Source organism: Amphiprion ocellaris, chromosome 12 (genome assembly GCF_022539595.1).
Source record: "Amphiprion ocellaris isolate individual 3 ecotype Okinawa chromosome 12, ASM2253959v1, whole genome shotgun sequence".
In the NCBI taxonomy this organism is placed as follows: Eukaryota; Metazoa; Chordata; class Actinopteri; family Pomacentridae; genus Amphiprion; species Amphiprion ocellaris.
In genome coordinates, this window is record NC_072777.1 from 1,666,265 (window position 1) to 1,686,588 (window position 20,324).

The window sequence follows — 20,324 nt, forward strand, 5'->3', positions numbered from 1 at the left end:
CCCAAAATTTGCAAAAACATTCCCCAAATTTCTGAAAATTTGCAATACCTTCAAGAAAAAAAACCTCCAATAATTCCTTAAAAGTTTCCCAAAAAATCCCCCAAATTTGGCAAGAAAATTCTTGTAAATATTTTCAAAAAATGAGTAAAAATCTTCAAAAAAAATCCTAAAAATATCTAAAATGATTCCATATATATCAGTGAAACTTCTAATACTTTCTTTAAGAACATTAACAAGATTTTTTTTTGTGTGAATGTTCTAGAGAAACATTTTTAACATTTCTTTTTTTCCACCAAAAAATGTTCAGAGATTTCCCAAAAATGTTGAAAATGTGGACATCAGAAGTTTCACCGTGAAAATGCTTTTTTTTTTTTTTTTTTTTTTTCACATTTTCAAACTTTAAAACGGGTCAATTTTGACCTGCAGGACGACACCAGGGTTAACATAAAGGTTTTGTATAAATATCGCTGACTTGACTTCCGTCGGTGGTGCTTTTATTTTTGTAACTCCCGGAACTGCCGCCCGTGCTTCTGTGGTGCAGCTTTCCCGGGCTCCGGGGCTGGAGACGCCCATCTCCAGCTGCACCGCCCCGGTTACCGGATCGGTTCCTCCCGCTGCCGGAGCCTCAGAGTCGGGCTGGATGTGGATCAGCGCCGCCGTCCCACCGCAACAGGTAAACCACTCACCGGATGTGTTAGTTTGAAAAGGACAGCAGGACGCAGAGCCGGGCGGGATTTATATTCACAGGATGGTTTTATTTTCACCTGCTGGCTGAAGGTAAGTCAGATGTGCTTTAATCAGAGGATCCAGGATTCGTTACCGCAGAGCAGCCGCTTCCTTCTACCGGACCGAGGACTCAACCGGAGCCTTTTGTCTCGTTTCCCTCCACAGATCCGCATCAAGAAACCCCCAGAAAGCCTCTATTTAGGATGTAAAATAACCGCAAATCTAACTGACATCTCATTAAACCCATTTAACACACTGACACTCTCTCAGGCGGAGCTCTAATGATAAATTCAATAATTTCAACTATTCTGATGATTATTGAATTAATGTCAGTCATTTTATTAATAAATAAAGCAGCTAAAGTCCAGTATAGAGAGCAGGGCTTTGTTTGTTTGTTATATGATGTAATGGTGCTGCCACAGGAGATTATTTTTACGTATTTTATTTTAAATAACATGATATTCACAATTAAAATCATTACAACTGCGATATTTAATCAATTAGTTGACAATTTACAAATTGATCCTACATATTTTTAGCATTTCCTAGTAATTATTTCACCAAAAACTCTCTAAAATCTGTGATTTCAGCTTCCTAAATGTGAATATTTTGTAGTTTTTTCTTCCATTTTGCTCAAATCTAAAGAGAAATTAAATTTTAAGTGAATTAAATCCATTTAACACACTGACAGTGACTCTTTCAGACAGAGCTCTAAAGATTAAATAATTTCCAACTATTCTGATAACTGATTCATCAATTTGAGTCATTTTGATTCAGAAATAAAGCAGCTAAACTTCAATATAGAAATCAGGGCTTTGTTCTTTTCTATGATATACTGATATTTTTTCCTTTAACATGTCTTTTAGCTATTCTGATCATTTTTTAGTCATTTTTAACCAAATAGTATAAATTCTGTGATTCCAGCTTCTTAAATATGAATACTTTCTGGTTTCGTTCCTCCTTTATGACAGTAAACTTAAGATCTTTGGACAAAACAGGACATTTGTCATCTTTGGGAAACACTGATCAACATTTTTCACCATTTTCTGACATTTTAGAGACCATTAGAAGAACTAATCGTTAAAATAAAGCAGTAAAATCACCCTCAGTTACAAATGTTTTGTATAAAAGAGTCTTAGGAGAACCACAAGGTGCAAACATGGGTCCTCTATAGTTTTATGACCTGTTCGAAACTAGTTCTCAACCTTTAAATTAACTAGCTACTACCAAAAAAAGTCTAAATTCTATGATTTCAGCTCCTTAAATGTGAATATTTTCTACTTCTGTTCCTCCTCTTTGACAATAAACTGAAGATATTTGGACTAAACAGGGTATTTAAGGAAACTCTGATCCACATTTTTCATCATTTTCTGACATTTTAGAGCCCAAACAACTTATTTAGAAAGTAATCCTCAGATTATTTGACAATGGAAATAATCTTTAGCTGCAGCCCTTCTGGTAGCTGGAACTTATTTTGGATTTTAGGCTTATCTGTTGATGGTTTTCTCAGATAACTGATGGAAAGAAATGAGGGGGAAATGTCCATTACGAGTTCCCAGACCAAACAATGATGTCTTTATGTGGTTTTCTTTGTACAATTGTAAGCTCAAAACACAAAGATATCCCATTTATTTATCAGTAAAATGTCAAATATACAGATTTGAATCAATGAATCCAGAAAGTAATTGACAAATCTCAGATGTCTTGGCTGCACGGTGTCATAATAGAAGCTGTAATTATGTTTCTGAGCAGTTTTAATTTAGCATTTTGGAGAAACTGTGCTAACCAAAGAGTGACGCTAATAACTAAGACGCACCTATTCCCAGAAGTAAACTCAGAAAATGACTGAAGGGGAACAACTACTCAACGGATATGATATTTCTGGAGCTCCTAGTGAGAGTCGGTGGTAGCTTTACTCACTATTGTTGTCTAGAAGGTAAATTTACACCCATAGATGTTGAAATAGAGCAGGAGTGAGAAACCCTTACAGCCGACACGATTCTACAGGAATAGTAGAATATTTGCTCTGATTTATTCAGAGAAAGCAGACTGGGACTCATCTGGTCAGACAGTATTCTGGTTTATCCTCAGATATTCATGATGCATCTAGAAATGTCTTCAACTTGCAGCTTTGTATCCTCATACTTCCACCTCCGTGCTTCACTATCAGGACTATTCCTCCACTGTGGTAGTCCTGGTCAGGTTCTCACCAAACATCTGGACTCCATCTGAACTCATTTATCTTCATCTGACCAAATAATGTTCTCCAACATCCATCAGGCTTCTTCTCATGTTCTTCAGCAAACTTTCATCTGGAAGTTTAGTTCTGGTCCTCTATCCATAGAGGTTGATGTTCTGAAGGTTCCTTCACACTGTCTGAGCTTCACACTAACTCTGGTTTCCATGGAGAACCCCTGAGCCAAGTCTGAAGCAGCTGCTGTCTGGAGAAAGTAGTTCACTGTCTGTGGAGTCATTTTAGGAGCTCTGATTAGTGGTACTATGACTCCTTCTAGACCTCCTGATTAGTGGTACTATGACTCCTTCCAGACCTCCTGATTAGTGGTACTATGACTCCTTCTAGACCTCCTGATTAGTGGTACTATGACTCCTTCTAGACCTCCTGATTAGTGGTACTATGACTCCTTCTAGACCTCCTGATTAGTGGTACTATGACTCCTTCTAGACCTCCTGATTAGTGGAACTATGAATCCTCCTAGACCTCCCGATTAGTGGTACTATGACTCCTTCTAGACTTCCTGATTAGTAGTACCATGACTCCTTCTAGACCTCCTGATTAGTGGAACTATGACTCCTTCTGTACCTCCTGATTAGTGGAACTATGACTCCTTCTAGACTTCCTGATTAGTGGAACTATGACTCCTTCTGTACCTCCTGATTAGTGAAACTATGACTCCTTCTAGACTTCCTGATTAGTGGAACTATGACTCCTTCTGTACCTCCTGATTAGTGGAACTATGACTCCTTCTAGACCTCCTGATTAGTGGAACTATGACTCCTTCTGTACCTCCTGATTAGTGGAACTATGACTCCTTCTAGACTTCCTGATTAGTAGTACTATGACTCCTTTTAGACCTCCTGACTGTGCTTCATTGATTTAGTTGATCTTCTTGGATCATTTTCCATCTTTGTCAAGTCTCTCAGTCAGATTTTCCACTTCCTCTGTTCAGTTCTTTTCCATGTGGAGCCATGATGCAGACATAGATAGACCCAGTCCATAGTCCACAACTGAGAACGTTCTGCTTTTCAGTTTAGAACCATGTTCATGTAGCTAGATTGATTGGAAACCACAGCTGGACTCAGTTTGGTTGCACTGAGTTTCTACTTTTAGGCCTGAATTTTTATTGTTGTCTTTCTGAAGTGTTACTGCAGTTATTGAGAGCTGATGCAGTTTAGACTCGTGACATTTAAGTGTTATTGCTCGGAGGTGTGTTCGTTTCCGTAGTATTCTGAGGATGACCTCCTGTTTGAAGCCTGTTGGGTGTTTGTTTTGCTCTCGGCTTTAAATCTCTTGATAAGAACAGAAGTTCTCGGCTGGTGGGATAGTCGAACATTAGTGCAGTTTTGCGTCGTCCTATAGGGTAAGTGGGGCAGGTCTGGCTGTTTGCGTTCATTCACTGCAGTGTGGACTAATTATAGAGATGCTTAGTGTGTGGTTGTGCTGCTCTCGTTGAACACAGAAAGACGACACTTTCTCTGCTGAAGTGACAAAGTCCGACTAAACTGCAGTTTCTATGACATCTGGCCGCTTCCCAGCAGTCGCACACCCTCCACCTGCCAAGACACAAAGCGTTGCATAACAGTCACACATGCACACGATACGCTTCTTATTGCAATGAAACCAGAAGCTGGTTTCTCAGAATGCAGCTGCAGAAGCATGAATTTATGCTGCGCTGCCGTCACTGAGGTTTGCTTCTGTTAGAGGTGTGTTGGCTGCTGAGTGTTGTTTTTCTCATTTTGTGTCTCGCTTTTCTCATTTTGTGTCTCATTTTTCTCATTTTGTTTCTCATTTTTCTTGTTTTGTGTCGTTTTTCTCATCTTGTGTCTCATTTTGTCTTGTTTTTGTCATTTTATTTTTCGTTTTTCTAGCTTTGTGCCTCGTTTTTCTCATTCTGTCTCATTTTTCTCGTTTTGTGTCTCATTTTTCTCATTCTGTCTCATTTTTTCATTTTGTGTCTCATTTTTCTAGTTTTGTGCCTAATTTTTCTCAGTTTGTCTCGTTTTTCTCATTTTGTTTTTCATTTTTATAGTTTTGTGTCTCGTTTTTGTCATTTTGTGTCTCATTTTTGTCATTTTGTGTCTCAGTTTTCTCGTTTGGGGCTCGTTTTTCTCATTTTGTGTCTCATTTTTGTCATTTTGTGTCTTGTTTTCCTCATTTCGTGTCTCATTTTTTCTAGTTTTGTGTCTCGTTTCCCATATTGCAGCTGCAAAAGCATGGATTTATGCAGCGCTGCCGTTGCTGTGGTTTGATTCTTTTAGAGGAGTGTTGGCACAATGCTGCTGAGTGTGTCGTTTTAAGAGCTGCGACTGAGCTGACCCACTAAGAATGATTTTCACCTGCAGCAGCGCGACAGAGGAAGGTGTCTTTGTTCACAGCCACATCCAGGGCACACAGGCTGCTTTCTTCCCCAGGATGGGCTCAGCTTCCTGGGCTGCGGCGCTGAACAGGGTCCCCCTCTGTGTGTGGAGCGTGGCTGGGACACACTCGAGCATTGATCTGAGCAGCCAGCTGGTCCACACAGGTGTCCGTCAGCACGCCGGCCGAGTCAAAGAGGCTTTGATTCGTTTCCTGCCTCGGTCAAGTCGAATCAGAACGTCTGAACACGCTACATGTGGGTCATTCCAGAACTGGAGGACATTTTATGTCCCACCCATCAAATTTTTTTCATTTTGTGTCTCGTTTTTCTCATTTCGTGTCTCGTTTTTGTCTTTTGTGTCTTCATTTGTCATTTTATGTCTTGTTTTTGTCGTTATGTGTCCCATTTTTGTCATTTTGTTTCTTGTTTTTGTCATTTTATGTCTCATTTTTGTCATCTTTTGTGTCTCGTTTATGTCTTGTTTTTCTCATTTTGTGTTTTGCTTTTGACACTTTGTGTCTCGTTTTTGTCATTTTGACTCGTTTTTGTCGTTTTGTCTCGTTTTTGTCATTTTCTGTCTTGTTTTTGTCGTTTTGTGTCTTGGTTTTGTCATTTTGTGTCTTGTTTTTGTCATTTCGTGGCTCATTCTTGTTTCATGTCTCGTTTTTCTCATTTTATGTCTCGTTTTTGTCATTTCGTGTCTCTTCTGTTGTTTCTGTTGTTCCGTGTCTCGTTTTGTCATTTTGTGTCTCGTTTTTCTCGTTTTGTGTCTCATTTCTGTTTCGTTTCTCATTTTTGTCCTCAACATCATCAAACAGTGTTCCTAAAGAATGGGTAGAGCAAAGCTATGTCCTCTCTTCTATTGTCCATGTTTCTTGATTGAACGTCTCCCTCCAGCTCATATTATCAGGATCAGACTAATTCTTTGGACTGTTTTCCATCAGTCAGTTTGTCCTCTTGGTCAGCAGTAACAGCAGCTAAATATCTAGCTTCTACTGCTGAGAAAAAGATCACATTAGCATGGATTAGAGTAGAGTTAGCAAACAACACAGAAAACATGGAATAAAAATGCTACCATTGATGTGGAAGCTGAGTCAATTTATTACCTATTATTGATCAATATGGAGCAGAAAACTGGCTTATTTTTCTAACATTTTGAAGCCCAAATGTCCTCCAGTTCTGGAATGAACCATGTGGTGTTGTAAAAAATCAGTACACCACCAGGAGGGATGGATGGTGCACCGTTTACATCCATATTAAGATGATTCCTTATTAATGTCTCAGCAGGACAGTTAATACTGCAAAAATGTAGGAAACAAATCTACACCTGAGTGATAATATTTCACTGTGAGTCTGTGACGGTGCAGCCGTTGTTGATGTAGAGGGTGTCCTCCGAGCCGTCTGTTGATTCTTGCTTGTTTTTCTCCAGGATGTGTCCTGTTTGAACAGCGAACGCTCTCTAGCTCAGTCAATACGAGACGCTATCTAGTATTTGAAGCCACACACACCTGAGGCAGCCGACAGGTTTGTAAATGAGGCTGGATGACAGTCGGCTGCATGCCCTCAGACAGCGTGAAGGAGTGAACAAACAGCAAACACGTGTTGGTCCACACCGCTAACCGTCATATTACACCTCCTATTATGTATCCTGTATGCTAAATCTATAATTCACCATTCAATATGAGTATTTTCACTATCTACATGGCCTTATGTCAGCTGAAGCACTTATTATTTAATGCATAAATACAGTAAATCCATTTTAGATTTAACATTATGGTATAATTTATTGCAAAATAGTACCGGAGGATGCTAATTTTGTACAAAACATTAGTGTTTTGAAATTAGCCTCACAGTAATGTGAATAAAAATATACACATAACTAAATTAAAATCTATTATGCTACACTAGCTAATTAACACATAAATTTGTTAAATATTTACACCACTGTAGGAAGTGCTGTTCTGTAGCTAACTGGACTAGCATCATTAGCATGCCAGCATATAATACATGTTTGTAGTAAAGGAGATATTTTAAAAATAAGCAAACATCACCTGAAGCTTAATAAAATATTGTTTATTAATGACATTTCACACAAATAGAGCAACATATGTCAAATTACACAACTAAATGACACTAATATTAGCATAATTGCTTAGCTGTAGCAAGTTTCCAGCTAGCTAGTAGCCAAAACGTACACAGTTAGCATTATTACTTGGATATTAGCTTGAAGAGTGAAGGAGGTAAGAGGGAATATAATCAACAGATCTGACATAACACTTGTTATAAATGTTTTTTTAATTAGTGACACGTCTTTCAGCTTGCCTTAGCATAATTGCTTTACTAGCAGGCTAGTTTGCACCCAAGTTGATTACTACTAGCCACTAGCTAACAAGTGCACAATTAGCCATGTTTCCTAAACATTAGCTTGAAGATTAAAGGAAGCAGTTTGGAAGATAGTCAAACGCATCTGACATAACAATTGATATAATCTTCTTTATTTATGACATTTCACAAAAAAAGCATATCTCTCAATACATGACCAAATGACAGAAACTTCAATTAACATTAGCATAACTGTTTTACTAGCTAGTTCGAACATAGCTTATTTAAAACCCACTAGGTTTAAAATAGCTAGTAGCTAAGAAGTTTGGTCATAATGCAGTGACAATATAAGGTACTATACACATGTTAGCAGTTAGCATTACTTAAAATACGAGATTTAATGTGGGATATAGTATTAGTTTGAAACTATCCAGTGGTTAGCTAGGTTAGCGTATTTGTAATCCCAGATTATTCAATCTAGCCAGTGGTTAGTAAGGTTAGCATAATCATAAACCAGCTAACTTTAAAACTAGCCTGTGGTTAGCAAGGTTAATATAATCATGTTACCAGCTAATCTGATCTTAGTCAGTGGTGAGCTATGTTAGCATAACTGCCTTTTGCTAATTTGAAATTAGCCAGTAGTTAACAAGGTCTGCATAGTCATGTTACTAGCTAATTAAAAACTAGCCTGTGGTTAGCTAGATTAACATGATTGATTTACCAGTTAATTTGAATCTACCCAGTAATTAGTTATATTAGCATAATTTCCTTCCAAATTAATTCATAATGAGCTACTTGTAAGGTATGTTAGCATAATTATACTATCAGCTAGCTTAAAGCTAACCAGTGGGCAGCTAAATTAGCATAACTGTATTACCAGATAAAAACTGAAACTAGCCAGTGGGTAGCTTTGTTAGCATAATCGTCTTAATGATTTGAAACTAGCTAGTTGTAAGGTATGTTAGCATAATTATACTATCAGCTAGCTTAAAGCTAACCATTGGGCAGCTAAATTAGCGTAACTGTATTACCAGATAAAAACTGAAACTAGCCAGTGGGTAGCTTTGTTAGCATAATCGTCTTAATGATTTGAAACTAGCTAGTTGTAAGATATGTTAGCATAATTGTACTGTCACCTATTTTAAAGCTAACGAAGGGGTCTTTAGGTTAGCATAGCTATTTCCAGATAAAAACTGAAACTAGCATGTGGGTAGCTATCTAAGAATATTTGTCTTAATGAACAATTTGAAACGAGCTAGTTGTAAGGTACGTTAGCATGATTGTACTATCATCTATTTTAAAGCTAACCAATGGGTAGCTAGGTTATCATAATTATGTAACTAGATAGTCTCAAACTAGCCAGTGGGTAGCGAGGTTAGCAGAGTACTAAATTATTAAAATATTTTTTGTATATTCGATTTTACCATTTTTGTCTTTAAATACATTTGAAAAAATGTCCAAAAGTTAAAGTTAACAATAGTATCATTAATGTAATGTGCATAAAGTGGAATGGTGTGGTTGCTTTCTACATATAATTAACAAGAATGAATTTGTGCAGCTTTATTTAGATTCATTTAAGCTTGTGGAACATTGCTATTGTTTGCGTCCTGCTGGTTGTTTATTTCTGGTTTTAGCCGTGAGCTCGCTGACATCCAGCAGCGTACGAAGGCAGATGCCACAGTGTGCGCTTCGTTGCTCTTAAGTAATTGGCAGTCAGCGGCTGGATGTGCAGAGAATGATTTATACCACAGCAGAGCCTCCGTTGCTCCTCCAGGAATTCACACAAAGAGCTGGAGGCCGGAGATGGAGCAGCAGAAGGACGGACGGACGGGAAGGAAGGAATAAATGGAAATGATAGAGCACAGTGAGGAGGGAGGAGTGATGTGGTGGAGATCGGTTCGACCTGATGGCAGCTATCGTCTCGTAGATGAAGCCAGAGGAAATAAAGGAGCTAATAGAATCTGAAGAAAGGAAACTGCAGAAACAGGAGACTGAGCTCGGATTGAATAACAAAGTTTTCAATTTGAAGCTGCAGCGAGCATGAATGATGGGGAGTATATCGGTGGAGTAAAGCAAAGCGAGAAAAATGAACTAGATTTTTTAGAAATGACAGCATAGACTTGTGTGGAAACCTCATCAGGAGCCACTCCATAGAGACATAAATCAGCTTTAATGGCAAATTCCAGCCATCAAACACATCTCTGTAGATGAAAATATGTGTATTTTTAATCAGGAAGGAACATTTCTATCCCCGATACAGCAAATATTATAATAATAAGACCATATTTTATACATTTAACCCTCAGGTCGTCCTGCGGGTCAAATTGACCCGTTTTAAAGTTTGAAAATGTGGAAAAAAATCTATTTTCACAATGAAACTTCTGATGTCCACATTTTTAACATTTTTGGGAAATCTTTGAACATTTTTTTGGTGGAAAAAAAATTTAAAAATGTTTCTTAAGAACATTCATGAAAAAACTCTACCAAAGTCCAGCAAATTTCATTGGATTTTGGTAGATTTTTTTGTGAATGTTCCTAAAGAAAATATTAGAGGCTTTACTGATATATATGGAATCACTTTAGATATTTTTAGGATTTTTTTGAAGTTTTTTACTCATTTTTTGAAAATATTTCCAAGAATTTTCTTGCCAAATTTGGAGGATTTTTTAAGGGAAACTTTTAAGGAATTATTGGAATTTTCTTCCTGAAGGTTTTCCAAATTTCCCGAAATTTGGGGAATTTTTTTGCAGTTTTTGGATTTTTTTCAGAGGATTAAGTGCAATCAGACTACTGTTTCTGCTGTTAACCAGATAAAAATGTGTGTATATATTCCTAAAAGGGACTGATTGTGTTTATGTCTTGTATTTTTTCAGATAACACACATTAATCAACGTTCCTGGAAAGGCGCCAGCATTAACCAGCTGGATCGTTTTTAACAGCAGTTTCTTTGGCAGGACGCTGTGAGAACAAGTGAAATGATAAAATATGCAAACAGAGATGACAGGACACCTTTAAAGACAACAACAACAATGAAAAACACTCGTTATCAGGACGGAAACATAAACAACACAATAATACGGCAGCGACAAACACAAAGACTCCATGTCAAATCAACACATCTTTAGAGGAATTTCATTTTTAAAACATAAAATATGGGTATTTATAACATTATTTATGACATTTTAGCTCAATATAATAAATACCTTGTCACTTTTTTAATTGTAACAGCCTCAAACATTTTATTACAGCCATAATTTTTTAAAAACGTGTTATAAGATCTGGGTATTATTGGTATACTATTTCAGCAAATTTGTACTAGAAGTTTATTTATTATGAGCTAATGGTTAGCTAAGTTAGCATAACTGTAATGGCTACTTTAAATCTAGCCAGTAGTCAGGTAGGTTAGCATAATTGTGATACAAACTAATTTGGAACTCTCTCATGGTTAGCAAAGTTAACCATAACCGTATTGCTAGCTAATTGGAAAATTGGCAGTGGTTAGCTAATGTAGCATACCTGTCTTATCTGTTAACTTAAAACTAGCTAGTAGTCAGCTGGGTTAGCATAATTGCATTACCAGCTAATTTGAAACTAGGTGGTATTTGGCTAGATTACCATAATAGTATTACCAGCAAATCGGAAGCTGACCAGCAGGTTAGCTAAATTAGCATGATTGTATTAACTGTTAATTAAAATTAGCTAGTAATTAGCTGTGTTAGCATAATACGTATTACAAGGCAATTTATAATTAGACAGTGGCCAGGGAGGTTATCATCATTTTACTACAAGCTAATTCGGAAATCTCCAGTGGTTAGCAAAGTTAGCATAAATGTATTTCCAGCTAATCAGAAACTCACCAGTGGTTTGCTAGGCTGCCATAATAACATTAATAGCAAATTGGAAACCAGCTAATAGTTAGCTAAATTAGCATGATTGTATTATCTGTTAATTTAAAACTAGCTAGTAGTGGGCTGGGTTAGCATAATTGTATTACTAGCTCATGTGAAACTAGCTGGTGGTTGTATTACTAGCTAATTTTACACCAGCCAGTCATTTGCTAGGTTAACATAATTGCACTACCAGTTAATTTGAAACTAGGGAACGGTTAGCAAAGTTAGCATGAACGTATTAACAGCAAATCAGCAGTAACATAGTTGTATTACAAGGTAATTTGTAACTAACCAGTGGTCAGATTGGTTAATATAATCATGCTACAAGCAAATTTGGAACTCTCCAATGGTTAGTAAAGTTAGCATAACTGTATTACTAGCTAATCGGAAACTCAACAGTGGTTAGCTAACATAGCATAATTGTATTATAAAATTCACTAGTGGTTAGTAAGGCTGGCATAATTATACACCAGCTAATTTACAAACTAGCAAAGTTAATATGATCATGCATGACAAGCTAAGCTAATTTGAAATTAGCCAGTTGTTGGCAAGGTTAGCATAGTCATAGATGTACTGGGATATCTGGGTATTATTGGTTTACTACATTTGACATACTGCGTTTTGGGACATACAAAGTCTTTTTTTAAGATTTGTACAGTGAATTAATCTGCATTACTGAACAATAATATCAGATTTTCATGTTTTTCTGTGTGTGTTGTGATGAAGGTGTTGTTTTTTCTTTAACGCTTTAAACGAGAGTTAGCTAACTCTGGTGCAGAAATGTGTAATTAATGCAAACTGCTCCTGTTAGGAAACAAGTTCTGAATAAAAGAAGAGCTTCAGGGCTGCAGCCTGAGACTCGCACACCTCAGAAGGATTTCTAAACCGTTGCCTCCATCTGTGTCTGAGAGCGTTCCATGATAAACGCTGCTTCTTCCCTCGGCTGTCCGTCCTCCGTCATCCTGAGCTGCACCGTTAACAAGACGATGAGTTTTTCCTGCTGCATTTCTGTCCTGTCTGTGCTCTCGGTCATTTATCTCCTGCCTGTCTTCTGTCCTCTGCAGATGTCTGAGAGTTAACTGGCTGACGAGGACTCCCCTCCCTGCCTCCAGCTGCAGCCATGAACGGTAAGATGGAGGAGAATCCACCACTTTAACCTCCTGTTGTCCTCATTTACAGGCACCAAAAAAAACTGTTGCCTTGTCTGAAAAAAAATCCAAAACCTCAGCAAAAAATTCCCCAAATTTATAAAAATTTACAAAATCTTCAGGAAGAAAATTCCAAAAATTCCTTAAAAGTTTTACTTTAAAAAAAAAAAAAAATCCCCAAATTTGGCAAGAAATAAAAAAAATTTACAAATGGAAATATTTTCAAAAAATAAATAAAATCTTCCAAAACATCCTAAAAATATCTAAAGTGATTCCATATATATCAGTAAAACGTCTAATATTTTCTTTAAGAACATTCAGAAATTTTTTTCCTGAATGTTCTTAAACATTTTTTTTAGCATTTCTTTTTTTGCACCAAAAATGTTCAAAAATTTCCCAAAAATGTTGAAAATGTGAAAGTTTTCACTGTGAAAATATTTATTTTTTTCACATTTTCAAACTTTAAAATGGGTCAGTTTGACCTGCAGGACGACATGAGGGTTAAACTTTAATCTGCCCCTGTGGTCCCATAAATTATTATTAATTGTTTTATTTAATAGGGACAATGCAATTAACATAGCTTCAGTACAGTTCATGAATCCCATGTGTTGCATGTACAGTTTTAGCTACAGCTAATTCTCAACTCCTGTCCCTAGTTGGGCTTTTAAAGTCTGAATATTTCTGTAAACTTCCTCATTCATGTGAGACTTCACCTGAACCCAGACATCAGCTGTAAAAAAAAACCCTGAAATGGGGATTTAATTACCTTTGAATGAATTTGAAGCAGATCTGCAGCTATTTTGGTGTTGGTGCGTCTCCTTTGTCCTTGCTGTGAACTCGACTGTTCGCTTCTCAGAGTGTTTCATTGCTTTAAGCCTCTTGTTGGCACGCTTTGATCGTAAGAAGTCAGAAAACGGCCTCAGAGAAAAGTGTGTGTTTGTGTGTCGGATACGTCTCGTCCTGGTGTGTAATTCTGCAGTTTAACCCTCTGAACCGGCGTGTTTCAAAAGGCTTCTTTCCTGGAGGAAATCCACCAGAACGGCACCATTTATCAGCCTGAAACTGTAAAAATCAACAGTAGATTTTCAGTTTTCCAGTGAACTGTGGAAGCAGTTCCAGGAGAAAATGTTTTTCCTGTGGTCAGACTCTTTGTTTTGTTGTTTCAGTGAACAGCTCTAGTGTGTTTTCTGAGGGTGTGTGTTCATAAAGATGCTTTTATAGCGTTTCTTACACTGTAAAACACTAAACCTGTAAAAAAAATGCTGTAAATGTGGCAGCAAAGTGCCAGAAAAAATATGTTAAAAACCTGTTTACTGATGGAATTTTCCCAGAAAAATTACACAATATCTGTAAAATAATGATAATATGCACATATTTGTGACATTTTAGTGTAACTTTCTATTTGTGCCATTTATGCATCTATTTGTGTCATTTTTGTGTCATTTTTTTGTCTATTTATGCCATTTTTGCATATTTTTGTGTAATTTTCTGTCTATTTTATATTCTGTCTAATTTTTGCATATTTTTTGTAATATTTTCTGTCTGTGTAATTTTTGCATCAATTTGTGTCATTTTTGTGTCATGTTTTGTCATATTCTTAGTCTATTTGTGTCATTTTTGTGTCATGTTTTGTCATATGTGTGGTCTATTTGTGTCATTTTTGTTTCTTTTTGTGTAATTTTCTGTCTATTTGTTTAATTTTTGCATCTATTTGTGTTACTTTTTGTGTCATTTTTGCATGTCTGTGTATTTTTTTTGTCTATTTGTTTCATTTTTTGTCTTTTGTTTTACACAATTCTTTCATCTATTAGTGGTAATTTTGCCTGTGACATTTTTGCATCTTTTTGTATCATTTTTTTGTCTTCACTTTAAATACAATTTTTGCATCTATTCCTGGTATTTTTGTCCCTTTGTTTCATGTTTGCTTCTTTTTATGTCAATTTTGCAGGTTTTTGTGTCATTTTTTGTCTTTTTGTGCAATTTTTCCATCTATTTGTGGTATTTGTGCTTCTTTTTCTATCATTTTTGCATCTTTTTGTGTCAATTTTTGTGTTTTTGTGCAATTTTTCCATCTATTTGTGGTATTTGTGCTTCTTTTTCTGTCATTTTTGCATCTTTTTGTGTCAATTTTTGTGTTTTTGTGCAATTTTTCCATCTATTTGTGGTATTTGTGCTTCTTTTTCTATCATTTTTGCATCTTTTTGTGTCATTTTTTGTCTTTTTTTATACAATTTTTGCATCTATTCATGGTATTTTTGTCCCTCTATGTCATGTTTGCTTCTTTTTCTGTCAATTTTTTTGCATCTTTTTCTGTCATTTTTAATCTTTTTATGCAATATTTGCATCTATTTGTGGTATTTTTGCTTCTTTTTCTGTCATTTGTGCATCTTTTTCTGTCATTTTTTGCATCTTTTTCTGTCAATTTTTTGTCTTTTTCATACAATTTTTGCATCTATTGGTCGTGTTTTTGTCTTTTTGTTCCATTCTGACTCGTCCTGACATTAGACGTTTCTGATTCTGTCTCCTTCTTCATGTTCTGTTTCCACGGAGCTGCAGGACTTTAGACTGTAGAGGAAAATGAAAAAAGTAACTCAGAGGTTCACTAAGTTCACTGCTCCACTCTGAGCTTTAGCTTCATTCAGTGATCTCCATCCCATCAGTGATGCTGATGATGATGAGCTTCTCATTAACGCCTGCATTGATCCATTAGTGGAGTCATTTAGTTCACAGCAGACTGTGGATCGTCTCCAGGTGAACATCTGATATGGAGACAGTAGAGCAGTGCTTTGGTTTCCCTGAAGACCAGAGAGTCTCCAGAGCAGCTCCAAGACAACAAACAGAAGAAAAAACAGTCAGAGGCTGTTTGTGCTGCTGAAGAGGTTCATTTAGTTTAAGGAGGTTTTTCTGTTGGTTTAGTAACATCTGAAGGACTCTGGTGTTCAGAGGATGGTTTTATAAGCTCCTCTACACTGCAAAAACACAGAAACCTTGAAAAAAATATGAAATAATATGTAAAAAAGTATTTAATACCCTAATTTAAAAATACATATGTAAAAACCTGAAAATAAATGCAAATATCTGTAAAATAATGACATTATTAGTTCATTTAAACACAGTGGAACAGTGTAATTTTATGGTCACACTGTAAAAAAAAACTAATTGCCATTTGTTAGAAGACTTGATGTACAATATTTATAGCTTTTGATGTTTTTAAAAATAAATTACTACATGATTTTACTAGATAATGTCTGTAATTTTGTAAAACAGGAAATCTGTAAATTATCAGTTTAAAAAATTGCCAATTTTTTAGTCTTCAATATGCAATTTTTTTTTTTTTTAATTCTAACGGGAATTTTTTGTTTGTTTTTTCAAATTTAAATCCAATAAAAATGTCAAATTTTACTGTGAAGGTTGTAAAGGAACAAAAAATAAATGGAGATTTTTAATGTGGAAATACTGGTTAACATGTAAATTAAAACTTTGTTCTGTGATTTTTCAAATTATCTGGAATTTAACATAGTAATTAAAATCTATTGTTGAGACGAAACAAAAATTCTCCCAAACAAAGACATAATTTTTCATATTTACTGGTGGTTTAGTGTCATCATCGTTATCAGCTCAGCTGCTGGTAAACTCTGATCTGTGGAGGTGTTTGCTGTTCGCTTAGAATAAATCACCTCCATTAGCATCTGTATTTTTCACAGTATTAAGAGCAATATTTTTGACTAATTTCGTTGCAAATTTGCAAAGATAAGAAACTAATTCTGCTCTACATTCCATCCATTCTTTCAGGATTTCTACCTGCTCTAGTCAGACTGTCGGTTTTTGTAAATCTGCTCCGTTTAGATGTTTTTTGTTTACTTTTGTTGGTTCTTCAGATGCACCGTCTTCATGAATGCTACTGGAGTTTAATAATTGGTTTAATTATGATTCAATCTGTGTGGAAAAACAAAAATAAACTTGTGATTTCTCCTCATAAGAAATGACAAACATCGATTTATTGTTCAGCGTTTCAGACAGAATCTTTATCTGGGGGAGAAAGTTCCCCACATCGTTCTGTTTCTTATCTGGAGAGAATCATGTGGATTTACAGAATAGTAGCTGTGGTTCTGTTGTGGCTTTGTGTCCTCAGAGACGCTAATTTGTGCAGCGGCTTCAGGAAATACCAGCCGGCCCACGACGAGCTTCCACCCTGAACAAAGCCAGCAGCAGCTGCACCCATTAGTAGGATCTGGTGGCAAACTGTGGCCTGAAATATCTGGAAAACTCCTTTCATTCTGCTCATTTAAATACAATAACAATAGTTTAAGGTCAAGCTTTGTAAAATGATTAAAACGAGACGCAAAGCGACAAAAAACAAGAACCAAAACAACAAAAGCAAGAAATATGGGACACAAAATGACCAGAACATGACAAAAGACAAAGTCCCAAAGACACATGAAATGATTAAAACAAGACAAAAAACCACAAAAAACTAAAATGTGAAATGACAAAAAAATAACTAGACCAAAATAGAAATCAAGAATAGAGACACAAAATCACTAAAATGAGCTAATCGGAATTATTCATTGATTTTTATGTAATTTTTGCATCTTTTTGTGTCTTTTTTTGTGTCATTTTTTTCTATTTGTGTCATTCTTGTGTTATTTTTGCATTTTTTGTCATTTTTTGTTCCATTTGTGTAATTTTTGCATATTTTTGTGCCATTTTATGGTCTATTTGTGTAATTTTTGTGTAATTTTTTTAGTCTGTGTAACTTTTGTGTAATTTTTTAGTCTGTTTGTGTCACTTTTGTGTCATTTTTTGGTCTATTTGTGTCATTTTTGTGTCATTTTTTAGTCTATTTGTGTCATTTTTGTGTCATTTTTTGGTCTATTTGTGTCATTTTTGTGTCATTTTTTGGTCTATTTGTGTCATTTTTGTGTCATTTTTTTCTATTTGAGTAATTTTTGCATCTTTTTTGTCCATTTTTGGTCTTTTGTATAATTTGTGCATCTATTTGTGCTGTTGTCTCTTTGTGCCATGAATTCTAACTGTATCAAAAAATGCTGTTATTAAACTTTCACTTTTGCGAATTTCTCCTTTTAATTGTCCAACTCCAGAAAAATAACGAGCTCTAAAGTTGATTAAAGATCAGAAATACAGCTGAGCTTAGAAACAAACATCACTGGCTTTTTCTATTTGCTACAGAACCGTCCTGGTTTCTGCATCCAAACCAGCTGCATTAAAGCACCTGTCCAGGTAAACCCTGTTCTACTGCTACAGCTAGCGTTAGCTCCCGACCCACATCCACCAGCGTCAGCAGAAGGAACGAGGCGGTAATTAATCTGTGCAGAGACGAGGATTGTCCACATGGACAGTGAGCTGATATTTAGCACAGCGCCGCTGGGACCTGAAGCTAACGTGGCCTCGGCTCAGGCCTGTCGGAGATCCACAGCGTGTCAGAGGCCTCAGTGGATAAGTGGGACAGCAGCATGTATGGAGCTCCACTGCAAACATGTGAGAAGAAAAGAGCCAAACGTCTGCATTAGAAGCTCAGAAAATCCAACAGTGGCCGTCTAACGAAGGCCGTTAGAAACCCTGAAAGAATGGACGCTATTTACATTTCTTGAGCATTTTTTCCTCTATTCATGTCCTTTTGGCATCTTTTTGTCTCATTTTGTCTATTTGTGTATTGTTTTTGTCATTTTTTGCATCTTTTTGTCATTTTTTGGTCTATTTGTGTGTCATTTTTGTATGTTTGTGAAACATTTTTTGTCTTTTTATGTCCTTTTGCATCTTTTCGTATCATTTTTGTCAATTTGTGTAATTTTTTGGTCTTGTGTCGTTTTTTGTCATTTATGTTGTTTTATTGTCTATTTGTGTCATTTTTGCATATTTTTGTGTCATTATTTATCATACTTGTGTTATTTTTGTGCTTTTTAGTGTCATTTTTATAGTTCTGTTGGTTAAATCAACCAAAACCAAATGTCAAACATTTGTCCACAAAGTTGTTAGTTAGTTTTTATACCAATGTTATTAAAAATAATCTGCAAAAAATGACATAAAGACAAAAAGTTACACAAAAAAGACAGAAAAAGATGCAAGAATGACACAAATGGACTAAAAATGACAAATTTAGTTGTAAAAATGACACAAAAAGACACAAAAATGACAAAATAGACAAAAAATGACAAAAATAGATGCAAAAATGACAAAAAGATGCAAAAATGACAGACAAAAAATGACTAAAAAGATGCAAAAATGACACAAAAAATTTCAGAAATGAAGCAAATAGACAAATAAATCAATGAATGATTCCGATTAAGAGTCTTGATTTATCATTTTAGCAGTTACTGTGCATTAATTTTAATGGTAATTCTATTAAATATCAACATCTTGGTCTAAGTTTTCTATTAAAACCTTGCACTCCAGGAATATTCTCAGCCATGTTTGATGTCATTTCATTCATTTTGCTTCCACATTAGTTTTATTTCTGCTCGTTAGTCTGCTTTAGAGTTCCTTATTATTGTTCTGCAGTTTGATAATTCAAAGCAGAGACTCCACACGTTGTCGTCTTCCTGCACCTTTAAGTTCTGAAGGATCTGAGCTGATGTCTGATTTGGTTTGGGGTCTGTGTCGCCATGGCAACAGCCTCCACCATCAGGGAGGTCCGTCTGTCGTCGGCGAGCAGAAGAAAAGTTAGATTTCTGTCCCGGCTGAAGTGGGTCAGTCGGTCTGTGACGCCTTTTACAGCCGATAAATCAGAATTCTGAGCATCGATCTGCTGCTTTATCTCCACTTAAAGCTCATAAATCATCATAAAGTCACTTCTGTCCCACAAACTGGCTTCATTCTGCAGAAAAGTCTCTGATTTGATGAACTCCTGCTGAGCTCTGAGGATTAATTGATCCTTCATCTGCCTCCATTAAAGCTGAAATCGAGTCAGAATTGAGTTTTGACTCCGTTTTTAATTCATGACGACCCTGAACTTACCTCCAGCTGCTGCTTTTATAATTAATCATGTCAGAGAGTTTCATCTGGGAGGGAATTATTCAGCATTAAAGTCCTGTCGCTCACATTCTGCTTTAAATCTGCGAAGATTCTTCGTTTATTTGCAATCTAAAGTCCTGCAGAAACTGGAGATGGATAAAAACCTGCTTTAAGATAAGATAAGATAAAGTTCTTTATTTCTCCCCACTCCAGGGGAAATTTACATTGTTACAGCAGCTTATGTAACAGTGGACGTAGTGATAAGAATAAAATAATAATAGAACAATAGTAATAATATTTACAATATATACAAGGGTGAGAGATGAGGATAAAGTGGCTTAACAGAAAAAATAAAAATAAAGTTTAAAAGTGCAAAGATGTGCAGTGCAAGAATGTCAGTGCAACTTTTATGGTTTGGGATGGTAATGATATAGTCCAGTTTATGTTAACATCAGCCAGTGATGCTGATGTTGTTCAGTCTTATAGCAGATGGAATGAAGGACCTGTGATAGCGCTCCTTCTTGCAGGGTGGATGTTCACCAGGCTTAAAACCTTCCTTTTCGACAAAGCTTATAGTTAGGGCTGACTGGGGGACCCTGACGGGGTGAGCTGGTGTTTTCATTTGCACAACTGACTTCCCCTCTTGACGTCCCTTTAGTTTGCCCCTAGTT

At 36.1% G+C, this 20,324-nt stretch overlaps 1 long non-coding RNA gene across 1 annotated transcript; it reads left to right on the plus strand.

Annotated features, from left to right (window-relative positions):
* Positions 1 to 457: 457 nt before the first annotated feature.
* On the plus strand, positions 458 to 20,234 carry LOC111586804 (uncharacterized). Its single transcript, XR_008603423.1, has 3 exons — positions 458 to 673; positions 12,598 to 12,660; positions 17,872 to 20,234. It is a non-coding gene; the product is annotated as an uncharacterized LOC111586804 (long non-coding RNA).
* Positions 20,235 to 20,324: the final 90 nt, after the last annotated feature.